The sequence below is a fragment of the Ambystoma mexicanum genome, chromosome 6p (assembly GCF_040938575.1).
Source record: "Ambystoma mexicanum isolate Mex_15411 chromosome 6p, UKY_AmexF1_1, whole genome shotgun sequence".
Lineage (NCBI taxonomy): Eukaryota > Metazoa > Chordata > Amphibia > Caudata > Ambystomatidae > Ambystoma > Ambystoma mexicanum.
In genome coordinates this window covers 221,545,184-221,561,598 of record NC_090935.1, presented here as the reverse complement: position 1 = coordinate 221,561,598, position 16,415 = coordinate 221,545,184, and the positions used below count along the sequence as shown (strand labels likewise).

General features: G+C 50.2%; 1 protein-coding gene across 1 annotated transcript in view; it reads left to right on the top strand.

The window, feature by feature from the left end:
- The window catches only part of EPG5 (ectopic P-granules 5 autophagy tethering factor), a 2,517,217-nt gene that overhangs the window by 904,191 nt on the left and 1,596,611 nt on the right, over positions 1-16,415 (top strand). The window lies entirely within an intron of this gene.

Below are 16,415 nucleotides of genomic sequence, written 5' to 3'. Positions count from 1 at the left end.
GACGTATGCATATTTCGAGGGGATTGGGTCCTCCGATGTATTCCATATCTATGACAGGTAATCACCACAGCTGTGCTGCTTTGGAAAATTTTCTGCGTCAATGACGTTGATACGCTGTCCTCGAGGGCCTCCGTCGAGCCGATGTTATAAGTAGGACGCACAACGCCCGTAGCCTCAGTTCAGTTTTTTCTGCAAACTTGTTTGCTTCGGAGATCTCGGCGCGCCTCGGTTCTTCTGAGTTGTTCTATCGGTTCATCAAACCAGTTTGTTTGTGAAGATTTCCATGATGTCTTAGTCTTCTTCTACCCCGCAGCCGGGTTTCAAGAAGTGTCGGGTCGGGTGTGCGGTTCCAAGATGTCACTGACGGACCCGCACGACGCCTGCCTCTGGTGCCTCGGTGAGGACCACGCCACGGACGATAGTGACGATTGCCAGTCGTTAACTTCAAAGGCCTTGCGGGAGCGTAAGAAGAAGCTTTCTGTCGTTAAGGTGTCCAAGCCCAGGAAGTCGAAATCCACTGGGCTTTCGACTGATGATTCGAGGGGCGACTCTCTGCATTGTCGGCGTAAGTCTAGGGGGTCTCGGTCCCGGAGTGGGTCCCGCCATTACTCTGCCTCTTCGAGGCACTCGCCGAAGCGCCGTCACCGTTCGCCTTCCCCGTCCTCGTCCGAGGACTCCGCCCATCGGCGGGTTGCTTGTCCCAACAAGCACTCTACTCCTGCGGAATGGGATGCCTTTCGCACAGAGATTATGGCGATTTTTCAATCGCAGGGCTCCGTTCCATCCGCGCCTTTGAAAGAAGCCGGCAGGGAACGTACTAAGACCACCGCTCGCATGCCTTCGGGCTCGGGTGGTCGGCGCGATCTTCGGGCGCCTTCGAGGTCCCAATCGGACAAGGTAGATCGCTCTAGTCATGCCCTCTCCAGGCCCGGTCCTCGACGCCCTCGAGACCATCGGAGCCTGTGAGGTTCCACCTCCGAGGAAGTCATCGACGCCATCAGCGGTGAGGCCGTCGTAAGACACGCTCGGGGCTCCGCCCTCGAGGCCTGTGTCGAAGCCATCGGCGCCACGCTCGACGTCGACGCCGATTCTGTCAACACACTCGACTCCTTTCGAAGATGCTTTGTCGGAGGTACCCCGTGTGTCGGTGGAAACCCAGAGGAAGGCCCTCAAGAAGTCAGTGAGACCTCTCTTTGAGCCTTTTTCTGTGCCCTCCTCCAGGGATTTATTCTAGCCTCTGGATTATATTTCTGAGGTGGAGGAAGGGTCTGAGGAAGGTTTGGTTCCGGATGAGGTCCCTGACAAGATTTTGTCTGGTCATAGCCAGATTGAAGACTTGCGTCAGTCTTTGCACGACGCCAGTGGTCTTGATACCCCCCCGGAGGGTGAGTTTAGCAGGCCTGAGCTTGGTACGCATGCTGACTCTTTGTACAGGCGGCTGATATCGAGGGTGACGGAGTACTTGGGTGGTCTGCGCCACCAGTAGATTTTCTGCAGGATGACCTGACAGATATCTTGGACTAAGGTCCACCAACTGACCCAGTACTGCCATTCCATATGGCTTTGCCACAAAGGTTGGCGGCGGCTTGGACTGCTCCGGAGAGTCTCCCGGCAGTGGGGAAGTCGTTGCCAAAAAAGTACCGCCCAGCCAGTGGCGACCCAGCTACTTGTCCATGCACCCTACTGCGGAGAGTTTGGTGGTGCAGGCAGCTACGGCCCCAGCAAAACAGGCGTTGTACCCTACCATCCCTCCTGATAGGGACGACAAACGTTTTGACGGTTGGTCGAAGAAAGTCTTTTCTTCAGGGGGTATGGCTTTGAAAGCAGCCAACTCGTGTGTGCCTTAGCACGTTTCACTCACACTCTGTGGAATTGTTTAGTTGGCGGCTGAACGTATTCCCGAAGGGGAGGAACGGGATGGCTTTCTTGCCCTTGTACAGGATGGCAAGGATGCCATGTGTGAATCCATTCAGTCGGGTCTGGACGTGGCAGACTGTGTCAGCCGGTCCATGGCGGCGAGCACCGTGATGCGCAGATTTGCGTGGTTGTGTTCTGACTTGAGTGTCGTGTAGACCGTTGAGACCTCCGTCCCCAAGTGACGCACAGGGGAACCAAAAGAACCCCGCTATGCGACCTTTGGAGCCACAGGTGGGAGATGTTACTTCCCGGATCCACGGAACCGCTGGAACACCGATGCTGCTGCAAAAAGAACGAGGTTAAGTACCAGGCAAGTACAATATAACACAAGAATCAGAGGATCTGAATAATCTTACCTATCCGGTGGTTGGAAAACCCGGGAAACCTAGTGAAGGAGGCTCGAGACTCAGATGAGAGGTGGTTCCCAGAACAACAGGGAACGGAGTCAAGCGTGGACACAGGATAGCCCACCTGTGGAGCTGAAGACGTAGCTTGAGTTCCCAAAGGGCAATGGCGTAGAAGTCCAACAGAGTACCAAGGGATGATCCGAAGACAGGCAAAGGACGTGTCGAGGTTCAGCAATGGGTAAACCGTTCCAAGTAAAGGTACAAAAGGGTAATCCGAGGCAGTCCAGGTGAGAGATCCAGGATCAAGGTAAACCAACAGAGTATATCAAAACGTAGCGCCAAACAGAGTCGAAAGACAGCTTAGAAGCAGTGAGTGCTCCGTGCATCAAGCTTTATATACTGTGCGCTTCTGAGTCATGTGACGTCCACCATGGTCACGTGGGAAACGCCGCTCTGAATCACGTGAGCAAATGAATGATCGATGCGGAGGTGTTCCGCCGCCCCTTCTGCTGTATGTTCTCCATGGCAACTGCCAATGCAGGAAGGGCTGCAACCGGGCACGTACATTGTACCTGGTACGGAGCTTTCGGTCCTTTGGGGTAACCACATCACGTGAGTCTCGAACCCTGGAGGGAGTAGTGTGGGAACCCGGAGAAGGTGTTGTGGCGATGTTAGCAGTGTTCTGGTGTGCAGAGGAGCGTCTAACAGGTTGCAGAAGTCAGGGTTTGCTCCTGATGTGCAGGCCCGGCTTCTCAACTTGCCCTTTGATGGTGACCATCTTTTTGGCAGCAAGGCTGACGAGAGCCTTGAGAGGTTGCAGACCCCCAAAGCTGCAGCAAAGTCATTGAGCGCTGCAGTTCGCCAACCTCTGCCTTTTCGTCCTAGGGGACAGCAATGGAGGGGAGGTTCCTTTCGATATTACTCAACCTTTGGTAGATCGAGGGAGGCTGCAAGTCAAAGAGGCCAACGTAGGAGTACCAGAGGTGGAAAACAAGGTACTTGAGGTGCCAATGCCGCTCGGGCAGTTGCCTCTTTGCCCTCAGGCACTGCCGCAGCCGCTTCAGCTCAGTCATGAGGCCATGTCCCATGGTTCGCTGGGTGGGGGAAGGCTGGCGCAGCATCTTGTAGAATGGCGTGCCATTACTTCAGATGTGTGGGTTCTGGAGATCATAGCCCACGGCTACTCTCTTCCTTTCTGGCAGAGGCCTCACGACATTCCACCAGGGAATCTCTCTCTGAAGGGTCTGGATCCGCTACTTGCGCAGGAAATCAAATCCCTGCTGGAGAAAGGCGCCATAGAACTGGTGCCTGTAGGGGAGAGGAACAAGGGATGGTATTCCCCTTATTTTATGATTGTAAAGAAAGACGGGGGATGCAGACCCATCATGGACTTGCGTGGTTTGAACAAGCTCCTCAGGAAGGACAAGTTTAAGATGGTTACTCTTTCTCAAGTCCTCCAGGCCTTTCAACTTCAGGACTGGTTGGTGTCTCTCTACCTCCAGGACGCTTACTTTCATGTGCCGATTCATCCCAAGCACAAGAAGTACCTGAGGTTCGGGGTTCACGACTCGCACTTTCAGTTTCGAGTCCTGCCATTCGGATTGACCTTCGCCCTAAGGGTTTTCACCAAGCTCATGGTGGTGGTGGCAGCGTATCTCAGGAAAGGGGGGATTCACGTCTACCCCTACCTGGACGATTGGTTGATCAGGGCGCGCACTCCCGAGCAAGTCCTGGATCATCTGTCAGTCACCTGCCACTCCCTTCACAGGCTGGGCTTCTCCCTCAACTTAAAGAAGTCCCACTTGACGCCAACTCAGCGGCTCCAGTACATCGGAGCAGTGCTCGACACATCCCTAGGGCAGTGTTTCCCTCCCCAAGTGAGGGCTCATCACATTCTGCAGATGGTGCACAGGTTTCAACATGCCCAGAGTCTCCCAGTGTTCAAGTTCTTGAGGTTGCTCGGCCTCATAGCATCCTGCAATTTTCTGGTGCCAGAGGCTCGACTGCGGATGAGATCTCTGCAGTGGGCTCTCAAGATGCAGTGGTCACAGTCCTCCAGCAGGATGTCGGACCCCGTTCAGGTGCCGCCCTCGGTCGCCCATGACCTTCTGTGGTGGGCCGTCGAAGGCAATCTGATGAAGGGGGCTCCATTTTGGCTACCCTGGCCGGAGGTGACGATCTTGACGGATGCATCCCTCACGGGATGGGGAGCTCATGCCAACAAGTTGACAGTCAGCGGTCGTTGATCTCCGTCGGAGTCCAGACTCCATATCAATCTGTTGGACCTGAGGGCTGTCAGGCTTGCCCTGAAGGCTTTTCTGCCGTCTGTGCGAGGGAAGAATGTCCTGATTCTGACGGACAACACAGTGGCCATGCACTCCCTCAACAAAAGGGGGGGCATGGTCACTACCTCTGTGCAGGGAGGTGATGCAGCTCTGGTTCTGGGCCATTCAGCAGGAAATTTCGATCTCGACAGTTCATCTAGCCGTAGTCGAAAACGAGACGGCGGATGCTCTGAGTAGGCAGAGCACGAGCTCTCACCAGTGGGAGCTGGCTCAGGAGATTCTCCTGGAGATCTTTGCCCTTTGGGGGACCCCACAAGTGTATCTCTTCGCCTCCAGTGTCAACCGGAAGTGCGAAAGGTTCTGATTGCGGGAATTTACTCCAAGAGGAACCTTAGGGGACGCGTTCGTGGAGGAGTGGTCCTTCCCACTGCTGTACGCGTTTCCTCCAGTCCCCGTCATCCCGCAAGTGCTGCGGAGGTTACGGAGGTTCGGTTCCCGGATGATCCTCATTGCTCCGGCAGGGGCCTGGAGAACGTGGTACCCGGACCTTCTCGACTTGTCCATCTGCCCTACACGCCATCTTCCCTACCGAGACAATCTGCTCTCACGGGAGGGGGGTCCGGTTCTCCATCCAGAGGTCAGATCCCTCAACCTTCACGCTTTGCTTCTGAAAGGTTGAGGTATAAGGATGGGGACCTCCCTGAAGACGTGATGGAGGTGTTGCTTTCGTCCAGACGGCCTGCAACAAAGTCACTGTATCGTTACCGTTGGAGTAAGTTCTGCGACTGGTGCAGGGTTAAGAATGTGGATCCTTTTTCATGTGACATTCCTGTGGTTCTGTCTTTTTTGCTTTCTTTAGCCCACAAGGGCCTGCAAGTGGGTACCATTAAAGGTTACCTGGCGGTACTGTCCATATTTAAGCGCTTGTCTGAAGAGTGTTCTTATTTCAGAATTCCTTTAATTTCTCAGTTCCTGAAAGGGCTCACTAATGTGTTTCCACCATCACCTTTCCAGGTGCCCGGTTGGGATTTGAACATTGTTTCAAAATTCCTAATGGGTGCTCCATTTGAGCCTTTACATTCTTGTCCTTTGAGACTTTTAACCCTGAAAACTGTATTTTTAGTTGTGGTTACTTCCGCTCGCAGAGTGAGTGAGTTGCAGACACTTTCTGTTAAGCCACCCTTCACGGTGTTGCATAAGGACAGGATTGTCCTTAGGGTTCGTCCTTCCTTTCTTCCGAAAGTGGTGTCGGAATTTCATTTAAGCCAGAAGGTCATTCTTCCGGCATTTTATCCTCCTCCACATCCTGGTAAGGAAGAGGAGATGCTCCATAGGTTGGATCCTAGGAGAGCTTTAAGTTTCTACATTTCACGCATGTCCCAGATCAGAGTGGACGATCAGCTCTTTATTGGATACGCTGGAAGGCGTTTGGGACAAGCTGTTACTAAGCAGACTTTGTCTAGAAGGATTATCTTGGCAATTTCTGAATGTTACCGCTTGGCGGGTAAGGACCCTCCGGTAGGCTTACAGGCCCATTCTACTAGCGATATGGGTGCCTCTACTGCCCTGCAGAGGGGTGTTCCTATTCGTAACATCTGTGAAGCAGCCACATGGGCTTCGGTCCATACTTTTGTAAGACACTACTCCCTAGATTCTATCCATCTGCAGGATCTGGCCTTTGGCAAGGCAGTCCTCTATTCTGCAATTTGATTGGGCATTCAAAATTTCTATAGTCTAAATTATTTTCCCTCCTCCATAAGTTGCTACTGCTTTGGGAGTCTGGCATACATATGGAATACGTCGGAGGACCCAATACCCTCGAAGAACAAGTTACTTTCTTACCTGTTAACGTTCCTTCGATGGGATGGTCCGACGACGTATTCCATATCGCTCCCTCCCTACCTGCCCCGCTACAGAATTTCTTATGCGTTTGCAGCTTATGTTTCCGCAAGGCTTTCTGTGGTCATACTGGCAGATGATTGGTGCCACACGTTCTAGGAAAAAACTACAACTGAGGCTATGGGCGTCGTGCATCCTACTTATAACATCCGGTGACGTCGGCTCGACAGAGGCCCTTGAGGACAGCGTATCGACTTCATCGACCCAGGACGCAGACGCCGAAAATGTTCCGAAGCAGCACAGCTGTGGTGATTACCTGTCATAGATATGGAATACGTCATCGGACCATCCCATCGAAAGAACGTTGCCAGGTAAGAAAGTAACGTGTCGTTTGCAGGAATATGCCAGTGTCGGCTAGGGAGAGGTTCTATAATATCTTAAATGTGGCTACTGGTGTTTTGGTTCTGAATTCTCTTGTCCTTGGCTATCGCCAAATTATTTGCCATTGTATGATCTTTCAAAATGTGTTCCAAAAGTGATGTTCCACAATGATAACAAATTGAAATTTCAAACCGCATAGGCATGAAAAGTTCATGATTGGTATGGGGAACTATCCCACTAACTGTAACTATTGTTCTCCAGCATGGGTCTGGCATAGATTCACATGCGAACCCTCTTGGTTATACTGCCACTTTACGTGTTTATTACCAAATCTGAAGTTGGCTGCCAGAGGCAGGGCTTATGGAAGGGCCTGTCATTGGATGGGATCAGTATGACCCAGGGGACAGTGATTGGTTTAGATGAAAAATACAGTTTTAAAGTGAAAGTAAAACTGTTTTTTTTTTTACCGAGGATTCCCAGCCTGACGACAGGGAATATTCATGAGCATGTGAATCCATGCTGGAGAACAATAGTTACAAGTAAGCAACTTAAACCATATAACCCATCTCCCGCCCTATTCCTAGTGGAAACACAGCTCACTGCTTAACTACTACAGGCCTTATGGCTATTCTGCCTTTATTCCATGTGAAGCCATCTTCTAATATCACTGCATCATCTAATGCTTTGTCAACTCTTAATGGTCCCATATATTTGCTCTCACCTTTGAGAACGTTTCAGTCTGCGTACCCAAACCTGATTGCCAGTTTCTACTCTAGTGAGTCTGGCATTGTGCCTGTTATCATATATTCTCTTTGTTTCTTCATTTTTTTTCTTTATCCTTTCATTTAGTGCTGCCTCAAGTGCATCCTCCCCAACCATGGGGGACACTCTGATGTGGCAGCTTTCCTTCTCCTTAGAATTCTAGACGGAATTGAGCCAGTGGTTGAATGTGATGCCAAAATGTAAGCGGACACCAGTTTTTCAGTGTCTTCCTCCCAACACCGCCCAGAATTAATTGACATGTCCTGTTGAATCTTTCCACAATTCCATTTGTGGATGGATGGAACAGAACTGTTTTATGATATTTCACTCCCAGCGCCCTTTAGAACATTCTTCATTATTCTAGATGTAAATTGGACCCATTATCTGATAGAATTTTAATGGAATACCTTCTCTCTGGAAGATACTATTCATGAAATGCACCACAGCCCTGGAGTCTGCTTCACGAGAATACACTTCACCTCCACCCAGAATAGAATACAAGTCCACTAATACTCATTTTATTTTTTGACAATAATGGCCCCAATATATATATATATAGAGCTACATATTACCAGGGAAATTTGGGAAATTATCAGAAGATGCACACAACACACATTCCTTGATAATTTCTTCCACTTCTGAATCTAGACTTTGCCACCAATAGTCGACTGTAGCCTACCTTTAGTTTTAGATATGCCCAGATGACCAGTGTTAGCCAATTTTAGAAGTTTCTTTCTTATTCCTACCAGTGGTAAAATGCAGGGAGATCTCACGAAGTGATGGTCTTCTATGCCTAGATCTTACTCTGTGGAAGTGGCCAAGACCCCAAGTCAGGTGCCCACCCTGACCAATTGGTAAGTACCAACTCGTTACTTAACAAATAAAAGTCCTTGAAGTAATATTGAAGTCTGCAGGCTGGCACTCATACAGCCATACAAAATATAACGCTTGGAAGAAGACCGTGAAGGTCGAAATGCTTGTCGGTTGTTTCGGTTGATTAAATAGAATCCTTGTTAATTCAACCCATCAGCGCAGTAGCTGAAGAATTGCGACACTCAGAACAATACAGGCAGGGTAGAAAATCAACTGTAACTAACAGTATATATGTACAATTTTGGTAGCAAGATAACATATGACGCAAACAGCAAAGAAAATGCAGTATATCTGAGCAACTCTGGTAGTAAGGTAACAACATATGGAACAAACAGCAGTGCAAATACATGATGTTTGATATAGTTCAGAGGTGGTGGGTCACTGGAGAAGTGTAGAAGAGCAAGCAGGAAACAAGCGGCAAAGGCAGCAGTCAGCACAGAAGGTGAATGACCCACCAGTGCAAGGACGCTTACCAGAAGGAGCAGCACAGTCTAAAACCAGCATGAGAAGTAAAGCAATACACAAGTATCATGAGTATATGAAAAGAGTGAGAATCATTTCATACTCGTCCCTGTCGAGACGCGGTAACCGTGCCGAAAATTCTGTCAGGTTACCGCCGGACTCGTATTACCATTCCGCCTCCGTGATTGCCGGAATCAACGGGGCATTACAACCCCAGTGACCCGGTAATTCCGGAGGTGGAATTCTGTTAATCCCCATTCCCATGGAGTCCGATAGGACTCCATGGGAATGGGGAAGTTGAAACACCAGCACCATGCTGTAATGGTGCCGGTGTTTCCATGTCCGCCTGCAGGCGGGTGGTGTTAAACCCGCCAGGTCAGACCTGGCGGGAGTGACACCTCCCGCCTGCAGGACTCTTAATCAGCTGGTCTGGAAAGAACGGTGGGGGCGGATTTACCACCACCGTTCTTTCCGGACCAGCTGACTCGTAATGAGGCCCAGTGTCAAGAAGGCAGGAAGAGAGTGAGAGTCAATACTGGAGCCCTCCAACCTGTCCTAGTGAAGATAAAGAGTGGACATTAAATTAAAAGAAAATCCTAAGTTTGAATAAAGAGTTTGAATAAAGAGAAAGCAACACACTTATCCCATGCAATGAGAGGGGCAAAATTAACTAGAATAGAACAAGAAGAGAATAAGAAGGAATAATCAACTGAAAGAGACAATTGAAACCATGAAGACCCAGCAGCAGAACTGTATGATTTGATAAAAGTAGTTAAAAAGAACTACCTACGGATATTTTTTTTACCTGAACTTGGTGAAAGATCACCTCACACGACAAGGGAGTAATTCTGCTGCACTTTTGGTTGTTCTAATAGTGGTAGGGTTAGGATAGGCTAGTTTGGACAGTGGACTGATCTTGATTTGGATTCACTGACGACCGATGAGCACCTTAGTGAGCTTTGTTGCGTAGGGAACACCCTTAGTATAGGGAAAGATAGGAATTCTCACCTTTTAGTTAATGTACAGCAGCAGTGAGATGAAAAAACAGGCTCCATGTTCTTTTTCTGACCCGCCACAATATCCAGAATACTCCTACATCTCATCGCCTTACCTCCGTACTTATGGCAGTTGTTGTAAAACAGGAACAGTACTGAAAGCTAAGCACAACGCCACCTGCTTCACCTTTAAAAGATTTGCATGCAGAGATGTAGTTTTTATTTATGAAAATAATGTTCGCAGTGACTCAAATATATTTATAGTTTTTTTTTATTAGTTTTTTTTAAATTATTTTCTTTATTGACATTTCACATAAACAGCAACTTCAAACCAATCCCCAGCTCATCCACCCCTTTCCCCCACCCCCTCCCTACATGGCACATAAATATTCCTCGCATTTTGAGTAGGACCAAAGCACACGGTAAGTGAACCTCATAATGCAACAATGAGAAGTATTCACCACACAGAGGCAAATTCCGAAACCCACACAGCATAAGGAGAGGAACACAGTTCAGTACAATCCCTCCCTCTCCCCCAATGCTCCAGTAATCCAGGGCCACATAATCGTAATAAACAACACACAGCGGTCTGGCCACTTAGTGTGGTGGTGATAAATTCGAAGACTCCCGTAATAGTGCGGTGCTCTACCCCCCCGCCGCTCCAATTAAGGAGATATGACGTATATGCATCCCACATTCTAGTGTCACCCCAGTTCCTCCCTTTCAGCACGCCCCATCTCAATTCCATGACGTTGCAATACATAATGTCCTGAGACCATTGAGCAATCGTCGGGGCGGTACTCTTACCTCACCCCGTAGCGCCCCTACGCTGGCTAGGATCAACAGAAGGCTTATCGGCTTTCAAAACCCTTTCGGTACCTGGGCAGTGTATCCCAGCAAGCCCATCATCGGGTCCGGAGTACACCGCTGACCCACAATCTGCCCTATCACATCAAACACTCCTCCCCCCCCCCCAAAATTGGACAAGTGATGCACATTCCCATGCCACATGGAGAAATCCCGCAGGCTCATACCCACACCTAATACAGGCCGCAGACCTGTGAGGGAAATACCGATGCAATTGAACCGGAGAGTAATAACATTGATGCGAGAATTTAAAATGAACAAGTTTAAAATTAGTGTTAATAGCCCCTTTTCTCGTGCCTTCACAACAGTACAACCATATATCTTCCGATATCTCCCTACCTAGCAGCTTTTCCCACTCCGCCCTTGACGACAGTGCAGACAGTGACTTGTTCTCCAACACCATTGTATAAAGCTCTGAGAGCAACCCCCGATCCAGGTCTCCCCTTACCACCCTATCTAACAGTTTTGCCGTCTGAGGCTGCTCAGGAAAAGTCGGAAAGAGCCGCCATAGCCCACCCGAAGCCTGTAGTAGAGAAATACATCCAGCGCTGATAGAGCCCCCCTACCTTTCAGCTGATCAATAGTGATGAATTTACCATCCGGAAACAAATCTGCAAATTTGGTGAGACCCACCCGTTTCGTCATTGCAACATAGCTTGCTTCACTAGTCACGGGCACCCCTGGAATAAATATAACCGGGAGTTCTGGTGAGTAAAGAATGCCATCCCTAGATTCATGCTCCAACCGAGACCAAGCTCTGCACGTTAACTCCACCAGGTTTCGGGCCACCCCAAAGCGAGCCTGAGCCGCCAGAATAACTGACCTCAGCAATGCCGGGGATGCAATTGACCGCTCTACCTCAACATGCCTATGTTTAGCCGCCAACCAATACCAGTATCTTAAATAGCTAGCCTGGGCCACATAGTAATATAATTCAAAATCGGGCAAGGCCAGACCCCCCCTACGGACAGGTGCAATGAGTTTATCCCATGCTATTTGCGCCTGCTTCCCAGCCCAAAGAAATCGAATCATTGCCAATTGGAGGTCTTGAAAAAACCTCTTAGGTATCCGAATGGGAACATAAAGAAACACGTATAAGAACCGGGGAAGAATGGTCATCTTGACTACGGAGACCCTACCAAACAGGTTGAGCGGTAGTAAAGCCCACCTTTGCATTGCTTCCTTAGCCTGCTGAAGCACCGCTCCATAGTTACTGCGGAACACCTCCTCGTACCTAGCCAAGGTAATTCCCAAGTACCGAATACTAAGCATATCCCACTGAAACCCCCACCCATCCTGAAAGCGAACCAGCCCGTCCGTCAATGGAAATATCATCGACTTACAAGGGTTCACCCTCAGCCCCGAGATTTCACCAAATTGCTGAATATCTAACATGACTGGGTTTAAATTAACCTCAGGATGGCGCAGGAACAAGACCATATCATCCGCATACAGCGAAATCACCACTTTATGAGTATGTAATTGAATCCCCCTATGAATATGGAACTCCCTCGCTCTCTCGGCCCAAAGCTCTATCGCCAGAGCAAACAATAAGGGGGACAAAGGGCACCCCTGGCGTGTTCCCCTTTGAAGCGGGATTAGTAAAGTCATCTGCCCATTGACCCTCACCCTTGCAACCGGCTTCTCATATAATAGTGATGCTAAAGCCAGGAAGAAGCCCCCCAGACCCAATCTACGCAAGACCGTGAATAAGAACGGCTATTCAATAGAATCAAAATCCTTAGTGGCATCTAATAAGACTGCAGCAGCTGGATCCGTGCTTGGCAGGGCGGCCATCAACCCAAACATTCGCCTCAAACCAAACAACGTCATCAGCCCAGGGATAAAGCCTGCCTGATCAGCCCTAACCAGCGTGGACATCAGTGGTGCTAGACGGGACGCTAAGATTTTGGCCAGGATCTTATTATCCAAGTTCATCAAGGACATCGGGCGATACGAGGAACAATCCCCCTCAGGCTTTCCCGGTTTCAATAGCACTACCACCAAAGCCTCCCTGAGAGATTCCGGTAGCCGACCTGCAGTCACCGCTTCCTGGTATACCTGCAGCACATAGGGTTCCAATTTGTCAGCAAAACACTTATCGAACTCAGAGGTAAACCCGTCCGGGCCCGGGGACTTCCCATTAGGCAGCGACTTTATGGCCTCCTTCACCTCATCTACTGTCACGGCCTATTTAACCACTCCCTCTGTTCCTCAGCGCTCTAACACAAACCCACCTGATCGAGGTATGCGTTGGTATCTGCCTGCGAGGCATGAGACTGGGTAGCATACAGGCGAGTGTAAAATGGCTGGAACTCACAAAGTATCGCCTCATGCTCGAAATAATTCGTCCCCCCTCATCCGTAATTACCGCCACTCTGCCTCCCGAGGTATTTAAACGCATGGCCTTAGCTAGCGATCTACCCGGAGTCTGACCCTCACCATACTTCCAAGCCAATGCATGGAATTCCTGAAGGTTTCTCTTTATCTCTCCCTGCTGAGCTTTGGAAGGGACAGGAGCAGCCTCCTGCAAGGGCGCGTATCTCCTCCTCCTTCACCAAATCTTTACGTATCCTTTTCAGTATACCCGCCTCCGTAGCAATACACTCCCCCCCCCGTATCACACATTTAAACCCTTCCCACAGGATACCAACCGAGGATACTGACCCATCATTCATCTCAAAATAACTATCAATAGCTTTCCCCAGTTCCTCCCTAAAAACCATATCCGTGAGCTCGTCACTTTTGAATCTCCACGGCGGCCTCCCCTCAGCCCGTCCCCTCAACCGGACAGCTAATACAACCGGAGCGTGATCAGAGAGAGTGCGAGCCAAAACCTCCACCTCGGTCGCCTGTCCCAGAAGACTTTCGGACACCAGGAAGTAATCCAAGCGTGCAGCCGAGTTGTGTGGCGCAGAGTAATGTGTATATTGATTTACCTCCGGATTCCGCACTCTCTAAACATCCGCCAGTCTCCACACATCCTGCATGCCCCGGAGTTTAACAGAACTCTTACAAGCGCAGATGATGCCCCGTCCGGTCCCGAGCAGGATCCAACACCGCATGAAAATCCCCCGCCCACAGAACCTCCCCCGTAGGTATATCCACCAATTGCCGCTCAACCCACTTCAGCGATTCAGTCGTATCTTGATTAGGGTCGTATTAACAAATAAACGTATATAGCCTCCCTTGGATTACCCCCTGGACTATAAGTGCCCTCCCCTCCTGATCCCTTAGCAACTTAGTCGGAATTCCACAGACCTGTGTACAAGAATGCACACTCCTCTAGAAAAAGAAGAGTACGAAGAAAATATCTGTGGCACCCCAGCATTTACCAAACCTGGTTTCCGAATATACCGTCAGATGGGTTTCCTGGAGAAAGGCCACCTCCACCTGGTGACGCCTCAAGTATTGCAGCACCTTCGGTGGATTGTTGAGGCCCCTCACATTCCAGGTCAAAAGTTTAAGTGTCGCCATTGACGAGCATCCCAAAACCTACCGGTCATGTACCAACCGACCTCCCAAAGAATTGTATTTCTCGTGCCATTGGTTCCCCCCTCCCCCTTCCAACAACTCCCCAACCTCCCTACCCCCCTCTCCTACCGACAACCCCCCAACTTGTCGGTGTCTTCCCAATTCCCACCCCCCCAACACCTCCCACAACCACCCCCCTCCTATGCCAGACACCCCAACCCTCCAGCAATTCAATTACCCACAACATAATTTCAGCCAGCTTTTGCGCTGGGGGAAGCTACCAGCCAAACCCTCCAGCACCCTACTGTAGATTTCCCGACTCCTTCCACAAACACCAAACCCGAATATCGTGCCAGCCCCAATGTTCTAAGACCATACATGTTCCCGCCTCCTCATCAGACCTAATTATTGCCTCACTGACGAGGCTCTACCGGCAACATATCCAAAAAGGATGCCACTTCCCCAGGAGTCTGAAAAAAGAGTGACTTGCCCTTTTGCTCCACCCAGAGCTTGGCTGGGTATAGCATGGCATATTTCATATTCTTATCTCTCAACCGTTTCTTCACATTCAAAAAAGTCTTCCGGGCTGCCTGCACCTTATCCGAAAATCAGGTAAGAATCTGATGACGACATACCATCTGCGACTCCCCGAGATAGCGGAGGAACTGGAAAAAAAGACAACAGAGTTTTTTGACCTCAATGTGGGCTCAGTAGATTGCCCGATCGCGATCTGGGAGGCGTATAAGACAGTCCTTCGGGGAGAAGCTATCTCGGCGGTTTCGGCCCACCAAAAAAGACAAATCCAGAAGATCAGAGAGGCAGAGGCATATGTCCTGGAGTGTGAAAAACAGACCCTGGAGCGCAACGACCGAGAGACAAAGGATGCCCTGTCCACGGCACAAGATGCCCTCAGTAACCTGGCCCTGGACACAGCACGAACTGCCCACCAGCTCGTCCGGAGTCAAATCTATGAACGTGGCGACAAAGCAAATAAAACACTGGCCTGGCTGGAGAGGCGACAACAAATCAGGGGACATGTACGCGCCATCAAGTCACTGGATGGCACACTACTCACTGACGACCCTGACATTGTCGAAGCATTTGCCGCCTACTATGAGAAGCTCTATACCCCACCCGCCGAGAACTCGCCGGCAGCACCCTCCCATTACCTCGACCGGATCGAGATCCCGAAACTCTCGCGACGCCAGTCGGAACTCCTGAATGCGGAACTCACAGAGGCCGAGGTGCAAGAGGCGCTAACACAGCTCCAACCCGGGAAAACCCCGGGCCCCAACGGCTTCCCCACAGAAACATGGAAATACCTCGGAGGTGGGCTGTCGACCCATATGCACCGCATGTTCCTACGTAGCAAAGAACTCGGGGCGCTCCCCCCGGACCTCAGGAAGGCATGCATCATAGTTATACATAAACCTGGGAAACCTCCGGAGGAGTGTGCCTCCTATCGCCCCATCTCATTAATTAATGGGGAAGCCAAGGTCCTCGCCAGAGCACTCGCCAACAGACTCCTGAAAGTAATAGGGACCCTTATTCATCCGGACCAGTGTGGATTTATGCCCAACAAGTCCACTCGCATGAACCTACGCAGGGTCCAACTGGCGCTGTGCAGAGCCAAAGAGATACCGGCCCCACTAGCCCTCCTGGCGGTGGACTTTGAAAAGGCATTTGACTCGGTGGGGTGGGATGCTCTGTGGGCGATCATGGACCGGATGAACCTGGGACACGCTTTCATATCCTGGGTCAGGCTGCTATATGCATTCCCAGAGGCCACGGTAAGGGTAAATGGTAGATCCTCCAAATCATTCCCACTGGGTAGGGGTACGAGACAGGGGTGCCCGCTGTCTCCGCTTCTCTTTCTCCTGGCGATCGAACCACTTGCTATTGAGCTCAGAGCTAACACCAACTGGACTGGGTTCGCCTGGCCGGGGGGGGGTGAAGACCGCCTTTCGTTATACGCGGACGATCTCCTCGTCTACCTTAGTAACCCTTGCATCTCATGCCCTATTGTTTCCCATATCCTTAGGGAATATCAGATCTTTGCGGGTCTGAAAGTGAATGAAACCAAAACTATTTATTTCCCAGTCCAGGGTGGTCATTCCGCGATCCCTGAGCCCTGCCCATACCACATCTCTATCAGGGAATTTACATACTTAGGCATACGACTCGATCCGACACTTGAAAGGTTCCCCCAACTG